The sequence below is a fragment of the Arachis ipaensis genome, chromosome B1, assembly GCF_059453495.1.
Source record: "Arachis ipaensis isolate K30076 ecotype BB chromosome B1, ASM5945349v1, whole genome shotgun sequence".
Classification (NCBI taxonomy): domain Eukaryota; kingdom Viridiplantae; phylum Streptophyta; class Magnoliopsida; order Fabales; family Fabaceae; genus Arachis; species Arachis ipaensis.
The window spans coordinates 117,301,332-117,315,031 of NC_142436.1; the positions used below are offsets into that span (position 1 = coordinate 117,301,332).

Sequence of the window (13,700 nt, forward strand, 5' to 3'; positions counted from 1 at the left end):
GAGGTTCAATGGGATCTCTATGGTCTCTAGATGAGCCCCAGAGGCCTTTGGTTCCTCAGAGGGAAGCTTCTTATTGACCACTGGACGTCCCAGGAGGTCTTCTTTCTTGGGATTCACGTCCTCTCCTCTCCTCACAGGTTCGGCCATGGTGCTTATGTCAATGGCCTTGCACTCTCCTTTTGGGTTCTCTTCTGTATTGCTTGGGAGAGTACTAGGAGGGATTTCAGTGATCCTTTTACTCAGCTGGCCCACTTGTGCTTCCAGATTTCTAATGGAAGACCTTGTTTCATTCATGAAACTTACAGTGGCCTTAGATAGATCAGAGACTAGATTTGCAAAATTAGAAGCATTTTGTTTAGAGTTCTCTATCTGTTGCTGAGTTGATGATGGAAAAGGCTTGCTATTGCTAAACCTGTTTCTTCCACCATTATTAAAGCCTTGTTGGGGCTTTTGATCCTTCCATGAGAAATTTGGATGATTTCTCCATGTTGAGTTATAGGTGTTTCCATAAGGTTCACCTAAGTAATTTACCTCTGCTATTGCAGGGTTCTCAGGATCATAGGCTTCTTCTTCAGAAGATGCCTCTTGAGTACTGTTGGATGAAGCTTGCATTCCATTCAGACTCTGAGAGATCATATTGACTTGCTGAGTCAATATTTTATTCTGAGCCAATATGGCATTCAGAGTATCATCCTCAAGAACTCCCTTCTTCATAGGCGTCCCATTGCTCACAGGATTCCTTTCAGAAGTGTACATGAACTGGTTATTAGCAACCATGTCAATGAGTTCTTGAGCTTCTGCAGGCGTTTTCTTTAGGTGAATGGATCCACCTGCAGAAGTGTCCAGTGACATCTTTGATAGCTCAGATAAACCATCATAGAATATATCCAGGATGGTCCATTCTGAAAGCATGTCAGAAGGACACTTTTTGGTCAACTGTTTGTATCTTTCCCAAGCTTCATAGAGGGATTCACCTTCTTTCTGTCTGAAGGTTTGAACATCAGCTCTAAGCTTGCTCAGCTTTTGAGGAGGAAAGTACTTGGCTAAGAAAGCCGTGACCAGCTTATCCCAAGAGTTCAGGCTGTCTTTGGGTTGAGAATCCAACCATAATCTAGCTCTGTCTCTTACAGCAAAAGGGAAAAGCATGAGCCTGTAGACTTCAGGATCTACTCCATTAGTCTTAACAGTATCACATATCTGCAAGAATTCAGTTAAGAACTGAAAAGGATCTTCAGATGGAAGTCCATGAAACTTGCAGTTCTGCTGCATCAGAGAAACTAATTGAGGTTTCAGCTCAAAGTTGTTTGCTCCAATGGCAGGAATGGAGATGCTTCTTCCATGTAAATTGGAATTAGGTGCAGTAAAGTCACCAAGCATCTTCCTTACATTATTATTATTTTCGGCTGCCATCTCCTCTTCCTGTTCGAAAATTTCTGAAAGGTTTTCTCTGGATTGTTGTATTTTAGCTTCTCTTAATTTTCTCTTCAGAGTCCTTTCAGGTTCTGGATCTGCTTCCACAAGAATGTTCTTATCCTTGCTCCTTCTCATATGACAAAGAAGAAGGCACAGAAAAATAATAATAATAATAGAGATCCTTTATACCACAGTATAGGGATCCCTGTGTGAGTGGAAGAAGAGGGGGAGACAAAGAATGTAATATAATGGAAGAAACACAACTGTGAGGATGGAAGAGATGTGAGATGAGATGTTAGGATATGAATGAATAAATAGAATAAGATGGGAGAGAGAGAATTTTCAAAAATTATTTTTGAAAAAGAGTTAGTGATTTTTGAAAATAGTTTTTGAAAAATGTTAGTAATTTTCGAAAATTAAGATTTAAAATTTAAATTAATTAATAAATTAAAAAGAAATTTTGAAAAAGGGGGAAGATATTTTCGAAAAATGAGAGAGAGAGAATTAGTTAAGTAGTTTTGAAAAAGTTAAGAAACAAACAAAAAGTTAGTTAGTTAGTTGAAACAATTTTGAAAAGATAAGAAGTTAGGAAGTTAGAGAAGATATTTTGAAATCAAATTTTTGAAAAAGGTAAGATAAGAAGATATTTTTGAAAAGATATGATAGGAATTAGCTTTGAAAAAGATTTGATTTTTAAAATCACAATTAATGACTTGATTCACAAGAAATCACAAGATATGATTCTAGAACTTAAAGTTTGAATCTTTCTTAACAAGTAAGTAACAAACTTGAAATTTTTGAATCAAAACATTAATTGCTATTGTTATTTTCAAAAATTTAGTATAAAAATAAGAAAAATATTTTTGAAAAATATTTTTTTGAATTTTCGAAAATAACTAAGAATTTTGAAAAAGATTTGATTTTTGAAAGAGATTTTGAAAAAGATAAGGTTTTCAAATTGAAAATTTGATTTGACTCATAAGAAACAACTTGATTTTAAAAATTTTTGAAAAAGTCAACCCAAATTTTCGAATTTGATGAGAGAAAAAGGGAAAGATATTTTTTTTATTTTTGAATTTTTATGATGCAAGAGAGAAAAACACTAAAAAGATGCAATGCATGAAATTTTTAGATCAAAACAATGAATGCATGCAAGAATGCTATGAATGTCAAGATGAACACCAAGAACGCTATGAATGTCATGATGAACATCAAGAACATATTTTTGAAAAATTTTTTATGCAAGGAAAACATGCAAGACACCAAACTTAGAATTCTTTAATGCCTAGACACCAAGAATTCAAGAATGCATATGATAAACATGAAAGGACACACAACAAAAAATCATCAAGATCAAACAAGAAGACTTACCAAGAACAACTTGAAGATCATGAAGAACACTATGAATGCATGATATTTTCCAAAAATGCTAGATGCATATGCAAGTGACACCAAACTTATGATATGACTCAAGACTCAAACAAGAAACAGAAAAATATTTTTGATTTTTATGATTTTCTAATTTTTTTTGGATTTTTTTCGAAATTTATATGAAAAAGAAAAAATAAGGATTCCAAAATTTTTAATATGAATTCCAGGAATCTTGCATTCTTAGTCTAAAGCTTCAGTCCAGGAATTAGACATGGCTCACTAGCCAGCCAAGCTTTCAAAGAAAGCTCCAGTCCAAAACACTAGACATGGCCAATGGCCAGCCAAGCTTCAGCATTTAACACGAGAGTATATTGCTCTTGATAACAAATTGCAAGCCTCAGTCCAAATAAATTTAGACATGGCTTTACAGCCAGTCAGGCTTTACATGCTTCATGAAACACTAGAATTCATTCTTAAAAATTTTGAATAAAAAAAAATTTTTTTTTTTGAAAACATTTTTATTATTTTCGAAAACAGATGAGAAAATTTTAGAAATATTTTTGAAAAATTTTTTTGAAAATAAAATAAAAAGAAAATTACTTAATCTGAGCAACAAGATGAACCGTCAGTTGTCCAAACTCGAACAATCCCCGGCAACAGCGCCAAAAACTTGGTGCACGAAATTGTGATGTCCAGGCTCAAACTATTCCTGGCACGTGAGCAACTTGGTACGCGTAATCGTGATTACACATTCATAATTTGTCACAACTTCGGTACAACTGACCAGCAAGTGCACTGGGTCGTCCAAGTAATACCTTACGTGAGTAAGGGTCGAATCCCACGGAGATTGTTGGTATGAAGCAAGCTATGGTCACCTTGCAAATCTCAGTTAGGTAGATATAAATGGATAATGGTGTTTTCGAATAATAAATAATAGAATAGGGATAGAGGTACTTATGTAAATCATTGGTAGGAATTTCAGATAAGCGAATAGAGATGCTTTTCGTTCCTCTGAACCTCTGCTTTCCTGCTATCTTCATCCAATCTATCTTACTCTTTTCCATGGCTGGCTTTATGCAAGGGCATCACCGTTGTCAGTGGCTACATCCCCTCCTCTCAGTGAAAAATATGCTCACATGCTCTGTCACAGCACGGCTAATCATCTGTCGGTTCTCGATCATGTTGGAATAGGATTCACCCTCCTTTTGCGTCTGTCACTAACGCCCAGCAATCGCGAGTTTGAAGCTCGTCACAGTCATTCAATCATTGAATCCTACTCGGAATACCACAGACAAGGTTTAGACTTTCCGGATTCTCTTGAATGCCGCCATCATTCTAGCTTACGCCACGAAGATTCTGGTTAGGAGATCTAAGAGATATTCATTCTAGCTTATTTCATGTAGAACGGAAGTGTTTGTCAGGCACGTGTTCATAGGGGAGAATGGTGATGAGCGTCACACATAATCATCACCTTCATCACGTTCTTGGGTGCGAATGGATATCTTAGAAGCGAAATAAGATGAATTGAATAGAAAACAGTAGTACTTTGCATTAATCTTTGAGGAACAGCAGAGCTCCACACCTTAATCTATGGAGTGTAGAAACTCTACCGTTGAAAATACATAAGTGAAAGGTCCAGGCATGGCCGAGATGGCCAGCCCCCTAAAGCGTGATCAATAGTCTCCTAAGATGAATAATGGATTAGAACTGAGACCAAAGATGCCTAATACAATAGTAAGAGGTCCTATTTATAATAAATTAGCTACTAGGGTTTACATGAGTAAGTAATTGATGCATAAATCCACTTCCTGGGCCCACTTGGTGTGTGTTTGGGCTGAGCCTGAGTGTTGCACGTGTAGAGGTTCTTCTTGGAGTTGAACGCCAGTATTTGTGCCAGTTTGGGCGTTCAGCTCTGGTTTTGGCTCCTTTTCTAGCGCTGGACGCCAGATTTGGGTAGAAAGCTGGCGTTGAACGCCAGTTTACGTCATCTATTCTTGGCCAAAGTATGGATTATTATACATTGCTGGAAAGCCCTGGATGTTGACTTTCCAACGCAATTGGAAGCGCGCCATTTTGAGTTCTGTAGCTCCAGAAAATATACTTTGAGTGCAGGGAGGTCAGAATCCAACAGCATCAGCAGTCCTTTTTCAACCTCTGAATCTGATTTCTGCTCAAGTCCCTCAATTTCAGCCAGAAAATACCTGAAATCACAGAAAAATACACAAACTCATAGTAAAGTCCAGAAATGTGAATTTAACATAAAAACTAATGAAAACACCCCTAAAAGTGACTAGATTCTACTAAAAACATACTAAAAACAATGCCAAAAAGCGTATAAATTATCCGCTCATCAGTGCCTAATCTAACCTATTTTATTCCATTTGCCTTCGATTCGGTACCTTGATGTTGTTTGTGAGTGATTTCAGATGTATAAAGTAGGAATGGCTTGGTGAGAATGGAAGAAGAGCATGCAAGGAGGAGGAAGCATGAGGAAACAAAGGAGAAGAGCAAATTGATGTGTGCGTACGCACAGCCTCTTGTGCGTATACACAGGTAGCAAATCAGAGCCAAGTGTGCAAGCGCACAGCATCTGGCGCGTTGCACAAGCATCCTAAGTATCGCGAAGTGTGCATGCGCACAAGCTGTGAATTCGGCCAGGTGTACGTGCACACACATCTGTGCGTACGCACAGGCGCCCGCCCATGCCTTCATTAAAAATGCACGTGACTCGCATCTTGAGGGGCTTAGAGGCCCAATTCTGATGCTGGAAGCTCATATTGGAAGGGGCAAACCTTGTAGAAGGATAGCATATCATTAGGGTAGTTTTTAGGATAGTAGTAGGAGGCTTTAGTTTAGTTTTTTTCTCTAAGTTTTCTCTCATCACCATTAGGGTTTATATTAGGGTTTTACATTTCAAGTGCCATTTCCAATTTTGATCTTGGTTTGTGCTAGCTTCCATTGTAAGTATCTCTTAATTACTACTCTTTTTAGTTACAATTTTGATACTCTTTCTTGTAATTAAAGTCATAGTTTTAATACATATACTTTTTGCAATTTTGATTTCTTGTTGATGATTTTGATGATTGATGATTGTTATATGCTTGGTTGAGTTTCTATTGTTGCTTTTGATCATTTGTTACTCATAGTTTCAAGCATTTTCTCAATTTTGCCATGATTTGTGTTTTTGTCCACCAAGTGTTTGTGGAAATGTCAACTTTAATTATGGGCTAAATTTTCATGGGTTGTTAATTGTTCTTGTTTCTATTAAAGCTAACTTGTTGCTAAGGCAATTAGCAAGTGAGTTAGAATTTGTGGATTAAGAACAACTATGCTCACTTGATCTACTCTCCGATGTGATGGTTAACTGACGATTAGATTCCTACCAGTAAAGAATTTTTTATAAGAATAATCGTGTTGTAGGTATAGTTTCTAAACTGACAGAAAATCCTTTCGTACAAAAACTTTAGTTGTCACAAGTAACAAAACCCAATAAAATTTATAACTGAAGTATTCAAACCTCGGGTCGCCTTCTCAAGGAATTGCAAGGAAAGTATGATTTATTATTGGTTATGGAAAAGAATATATTTTTGGGTTTTTGAAATAAGGAACAAGTAATTTAAATGGCAAGAAAAATAAATTAATAATTATAAGAATCTCTTGCAAGGTATAAGAACTGGAAATCCCATCCTAGTTATCCTTATCAGGTGTGATGAGAATTGTTATTGCTCCCATTTAGTTAACTCTTACTAAATAAAGGAAAGTCAAGTGGACCAATCAATCTGATCCTCACATCCTAGTCAACTCCTGTGGAAAGACTAGCTTTAGAGCGATCCAAATCAATCAGCAATTCCAAATTTTCAATCAACTGCTGTGTCTGATAACTCAAGTGTTACCAATTACTTAACCAAAGCAAAAAGGGAGAAAATCTACTTGAATAAAAATACCTTTAGATTGGAAGCAGCAGTAACATAAATAAAAGAAAGAAATCTTAAATCTGAAATACCTCAATATATATTATTTAAGAAAATCAATCCTAACATGGAGTTCGTAAACCAAATTGAAAAGATAAATAACAATTAAAGTAATAGAATAAATAAAAGTAGAAAATAAATTAAATTAAAGGAACATTGAACCTAGAATGAAGTGAAGTAGCCTAATCATAATAGAAATCCTAAATCCTAATCCTAATCCTAAATCCTAAGAGAGAGGAGAGAGCCTCTCTCTCTAAAAACTACATCTAAAACCTAAAATTGTGAATATGAAAGTTGTATATGTTCTCTCAATGAATGGATTGATTTCCCTATTTTATAGCCTCTAATCTGTGTTTATGGGCCGAAAACTGGGTCAAAAACAGCCCAGAAATCGCTGGTTGCGAATTCAAACACGCTGATTTTTGTCACTGCGATGCGTCCGCGTGAAGCACGCGTTCGCGTCATCTAGATATACGAGAACTATAACAAATTATATATCATTTCGAAGCCCCGGACGTTAGCTTTCCAATGAAACTAGAACCACATCATTTGGACCTCTGTAGCCTAAGTTATGACCGTTTGAGTGCAAAGAGGTCAGGCTGGACAGCTTTAGCAGTTCCTTCAGTTTCTTGTATTCCTTCCACTTTTGCATGCTTCTTTTCCATCCTCTAAGCCATTCCTGCCCTATAATCTCTGAAAACACTTAACACATATATCAAGGCATCGAATGGTAATAAAGGATAATTAAAATTGATAGTTTAAAGGCCTAGGAAACATGTTCTCAATTATATCACATGATTAGGAAGGAAAATGTAAAACCATGCAATTCGTATGAATAAGTGAGTAAAGAATTAATAAAAACCACTCAATTGAGTACAAGATAAACCATAAAATAGTGGTTTATCAACCTCCCCACACTTAAACAGTAGCATGTCCTCATGCTAAGCTTAAGAGAAGCTATAAGAGAGTGAAGAGGAATGGTAGAATATATGAAATGCAACCTATCTATATGAATGCAACTAAATGCAAAATGTTTCTACCTACTTGGTTAAAAGTAAACAAATCTTTTAATAACAAATATGAACTGGATTTCACTAATTCAAATCACAAAATAAAGTACAAGTAAACTTGCAGAAGAAAATAGCTCATGAAAGCTGGGAACAAAGAATCGAGCATCGAACCCTCACCGGAAGTGTATGCACTCTAATCGCTCAGGTGTTTAAGGTTCGATCTCTCAGTTCTTTACTAATCTTGCTTTCTAAGGCTTGCTCTTCTTCTACCAATCAACAAAAATTTAATGCACAGATACACATATCAAGAGGTCTTTTAAAGGTTGTAATGGGGTTAGGGTCAAGGTAGGATTGTATTTGGCCAAGTGGACTAAAATCTAAATCCTTAATTAACTTAAACTTTTCCACCTAACTTAGACAATCCATGTAATCATAATACCACATCTAACTATCCATTAACCATGTTTTCCACATATTCATGCATCCTAATTTCAAGTACAGTACATATGCATTGCTTTCACCACTTACTTTGGGGCATTTTGTCCCCTTTTACTTATTTGCTCTTTTTCTTTTCTTTTTATCTTTTATTTTTCTTTATTTTTCTTTTTTTTCATCATTTATTTTAAATCATAATTTTTTTTCTTTTGCTTTTCTCAAGGCATATGATTAAGGTATTGAATGCATGAACATATTCTCAACATTGTTTCACATTTTCAGAAAATTCTAACATACTCAATTCTCAAACCAAATGTTTCCAAACCCACTTCCCCACACTTAAATCATGAGCACTCTCACTAGTCTAAGCTAACCAAAGATTCAAATTTAAGGACATTATTGTTTTCCGCTTAGAGTTAATGATGTGCTAAAGTAAAGAACAAAGGGGTAAAATAGGCTCAAAATTGGTTTGCAAAGGATAATGAAAGGTTAAGGCCATATGGGTATGTAAGCTTAGTGAAACAAGGCCTCAATCATATAAGTGCATGCATACATCAAACCATGGAAATATAGAATTAAGCAAGACAAAGATCACAATTTTAGAGAGAACAACACACACCAAAAATAAAATATTGGTTGGTAAAATGCAACCAATCAAATAGGCTCAAAATCTCACAGGTTTTGTGTGTTCGAGCTCTAAAACCACGTTCCAAAATAAAATCTCTTCAAACAAGTTCAATAAAAATTTTAAATCAAATTAGTGAAATGTTATAAAAAGTTTCTTGAAAAAGAAAATATTACTTCAACCAAGTGGTAAAATATGCACAAAAATCAAACAAATATGCAATCAAACATGCAAATGCAACAATGAACAAACAAAGAAAATAAAACATTGGTGTTGAGAAGAAGGTGACTAACCCACGAAAGTCAGTATCGACCTCCCCACACTTAAAGATTGCATCGTCCTCGGTGCATGCTAAGATGTGTAAGTGGACCGGCGGTTATAACTGATGCTTTTCTCAAAGGATTGTGTAGATGGACTTGTTTGCCTCACCATTAGAAGTTTCTCTTTCCTTTTCTCGGTGGCCAGCCTAAAAGAAGAGGAAAAAGAAGAAAAAGTAACCCAGAAATAAAGATAAGAAAATAAATAAAGTCTGGGTGGGTTAATGCCAAATAATGAGGGTCTCAACTACATGGTAGCTACAACATGCAAGTGAGAAAACAATAGAAGCACATGGCATACCAGTGGTGCAAAAATTGCAACAAGGGAGAGAGAGTGTGGGTAATAAAGGACAATATAAATTCATGTCAATGCAAAAGGGATACAGGTAACATAAAAGATTGGCAGTGACAGGTGAATAATATCATCCAACAGTGTAAAATAAGTCACGAAGCACCAAAATAATACCAGAAAAGATACAACAGTTGAAAAATAAAATTTAACACCAATGGAAAAAATAATAAATTTAGAAAAGAAAATAAAAATATGCACAAAATGCAATGAATGAAAGTATGCAAATTAAATAAAATAGAATGGAAGTGAAGAGGGATGAGAGGTTAAAGAGATGAAGAAGAAGTAAGTAAGAAAGAAGAGAGAAAGAAGGAGAAAAGATGGAAGAAAGAAGAAAGAATGATAATAGAAAGATAAGTAGGATTGGAGAAGAAAAGATAGGAATTCTGGCACTGATCTGGATAAACTGTGCGTCGCATGTGACGCAGACGCATGGGGCACGCGTTCGCGTGGGTTGGGCTATTTTAAATACTTCGGTTACAAATTTTATTGGGTTTTGTTACTTGTGACAACCAAAATTTTTGTACGAAAGGATTCTTTGCTGGTTTAGAAACTATACTTGCAACGAGACTTTATCTGTAAAATTCTTTACTAGCAGAAATCTGATCGTCAAAATGGCGCCGTTGCCGGGGAATTGCAAACGTGTGCCTTATTATTGGTTATTGTAAATATTTACTTTTAAATTGATTTTTTCGAAAAAAAAAATTTGGATTTTTATTTTAAAATTTTTTTATCTTATCTTATCTTAGTTTTAAATTTCAAAATTCAAAATTCAAAATTCAAAATTTAAATTTAAAATTTTAAAAATCAAACCTTTTCAAAATTTAAATCTTTTTCAAATCTTTATCTTATATTGTTGACTTTTTCAAAATTCAAATTTCAAAATTTAAAATTCAAAATTTAATTTTCAAATTCAAAAATTTAAATTTCAAAACCTTTTAATTTAAAAACTTATCTTCTCTTACCTAACTCATCTTATCTTTTCTAATCTTAAAATCAAATCTTTTTCAAACCTTTTCGCTCATTTATTTTATTTTATTTTATTTTATTTTGCTTGTTTATTTATTTTTGTTTTTAATTTCTATTTAGCTACTATGTATTCTCACCCCTCTGGTTTCAAGTTTGGTTCTAATGTTATTGCAAGGAAAGGAAATTATAACAGGAACATGCATCAAGGTCGAAACAATCACAGATGGAAGGAGCCACGAGGATCTGATCAACCCTTTCGGCAACAACACCTTCCAAGATACCATGGACAACGACCATCCTACAATGCATGCCAAGACAATAGTTATGGTGGACCCCTCCGTGACAAACCACCTCCACGAACGGATTTTTGCTAGTAAAGAATTTTTATGAAAATAATCGCGTTGTAAGTATAGCTTCTAAACTAGCAAGGAATCCTTTCGTACAAAAGTTTTGGTTGTCACTTAAGCAAACCCAATAAAATTTATAACCGAAGTATTCAAACCTCGGGTCGTCTTCTCAAGGAATTGCAGGGAAGTATGATTTATTATTGGTTATGGAAAAAGTATATTTTGTTTTGGGTTTTTGAAATAGGGAACAAGTAATTTAAATGGCAAGAAAGATAAATTAATAATTATAAAAATCTCTTGCAAGGTATAAGAACTGAAAATCCTATCCTAGTTATCCTTACCAGGTGTGATAAAAATTGGATTTTGCTCCCACTTAGTTAACCCTTACTAAATAAAGGAAAGTCAAGTGGACTAATTAACTTGATTCCTCAAGTCCTAGTCAACTCCTATGGAAAGACTAGCTTTAGAGGGATCCAAATCAATCAGCAACTCCCAATTTTCAATCAACTGCTGAGTCTGATAACTCAAGTGTTACCAATTACTTAACCAAAGCAAAAAGGGAGAAAATCTACTCAAATAAAAATGCCTTCAGATTGGAAGCAGCAGTAACATAAATAAAAGAAAGAAATCTTAAATCTGAAATACATCAAATTATATTAAATGAAGAAATCAACTCTAACATGAAGTTTATAAGCCAAATTGAAAAGATAAATAACAATTAAAGTAATAGAATAAATAAAAGTAGAAAATAAATTAAAGGAACATTGAACCTGGAATGAAGAGATAACCATAAACTGAGAGGAATCCTAATCCTAAAAATCTAAATCTAAATCCTAAATTCTAAGAGAGAGGAGAGAGCCTCTCTCCCTTTCTAAAACTACATCTAAAATCTAAAATTGTGAATTCTGAGTGTTATATATGTTGTGTGAGTGGATGGATTCCCCCACTTTATAGCCTCTAATCTGTGTTTTCTGGGCCGAGAACTGGGTCAAAAATAGCCCAGAAATCGCTGGGGACAAAATCTGCCACGCTGGTTTTTCCACAGAACAACGCGTCCGCGTGATTCACGCGTGCGCGTCATTTTTCTGTATGGCCACTATAGCGAATTATATATCATTTTGAAGCTCCGGACGTTAGCTTTCCAACGTAACTAGAACCGCCTCATTTGAACCTTTGTAGCTCAAGTTATGACCGTTTGAGTGCGAAGAGGTCAGGCTAGACAGCTTTGCAGTTTCTTCAACTTCTTGTATTCCTTCCATTTTTGCATGCTTCCTTTCCATCCTCTAAGCTATTCCTGCCCTGTAATCTCTGAAATAACTTAACACACATATCATGGCATCGAATGGTAATAAGAGAGGATTAAACATAGGAAATTTAAGAGAACGAAGCATGTTTTTAATCATAGCACAAAATCAAGAATGAAATTGTAAAACCATGCATTTTGTATGGATAAGTGTATGAAAGATTGATAAAATAAACTCAATTGAGCATAAGATAAACCGTAAAATCGTGGTTTATCAACCTCCCCACACTTAAACATTAGCATGTCCTCATGCTAAGCTCAAGAGAAGCTATAAAGGAGTAAAGAGGAATGGTAGAATGTATGAAATGCAACCTATCTATATGAATGCAACTATATGCAGAATGCTTTTTCTTACTTGGTTAAAAGTAAACAAATCTTTTAAGAACAAATATGAACTGGATTTCACTAATTCAAATAACAAAATAAAGTACAAGTAAACTTGCAAAAGAAAATAGCTCGTGAAAGCCGGGAACAAAGAATCGAGCATCGAACCCTCACTGGAAGTGTATGCACTCTAATCGCTCAGGTGTTTAAGGTTCGATTATCTCAATTCTCTACTAACCTTGCTTTCTAAGGCTTGATTTTCTTCTACCAATCAACAAAAATTTAATGCACAGATACACATATCAAGAGGTCTTTTAAGGGTTGTAATGGGGTTAGGGTCAAGGTAGGATTGTATTTGGCCAAGTGGACTAAAATCTGAATCCTTAATTAACTTAAAATTTTTCACCTAACTTAAGCCAATCCATGTAATCAAAATACAAAACCTAACTATCCATTTACTATGTTTTCCACATATTCATGCATCTTGATTTGAGTACAATTCATATGCATTGCTATCACCATTTACTTTGGGGCATTTTGTCCCCCTTTTTTTTAATTGCTCTTTTTCTCTTTTTCTTCTTCTTTTTTTTCAATGCATATGATTAAATTATTGATTGTATAAACATGTCCTAGGCATTTCTTTCACATTTTCATAAAGATATATAACACCCAATTCTTAAACCAAATGTTTCCAAACCCACTTTTCCCACACTTAATTCGTGAGCACTCTCACTAGTATAAGCTAACCAAGGATTCAAATTAAGGACATTATGTTTTCCGCTTAGAGTTAATGATGTGTTAAAGTAAAGAATAAAGGGGTAAAATAGGCTCAACATTGGTTTGCAAGGGATAATGAAAGGTAAGGCCATATGGATATGTAAGCTCAGTGAAACAAGGCCTCAATCATATAAGTGCATGCATACATCAAATCATGGAAATATAGAATTAAGCAAGACAAAGATCACAATTTTAGAGAGAAAAATACACACCAAAAATAAAATATTGGTTGATAAAATGCAACCAATCAAATAAGCTCAAAAATCTCACAGGTTTTGTGTGTTCGAGCTCTAAACCATGTTCCAGTATAATATTCCTTCAAACAAGTTTAATAAAAAGTTTTAATTTAAATTAGTGAAATACTCTAAAAAGTTTCTTGAAAAAAAATATTACTTTAACCAAGTGGTGGTAAAATATGCACAAAATCAAATAAATATGCAATCAAACATACAAATGCAACAATGAACTAATAAAGTAAAATACTGGTGT

At 34.7% G+C, this 13,700-nt stretch overlaps 1 non-coding gene across 1 annotated transcript; it reads left to right on the top strand.

Annotated features, from left to right (window-relative positions):
• Positions 1-906: 906 nt before the first annotated feature.
• On the top strand, positions 907-1,014 carry LOC148578069 (small nucleolar RNA R71). Its single transcript, XR_015903303.1, has one exon. It is a non-coding gene; the product is annotated as a small nucleolar RNA R71 (small nucleolar RNA).
• Positions 1,015-13,700: the final 12,686 nt, after the last annotated feature.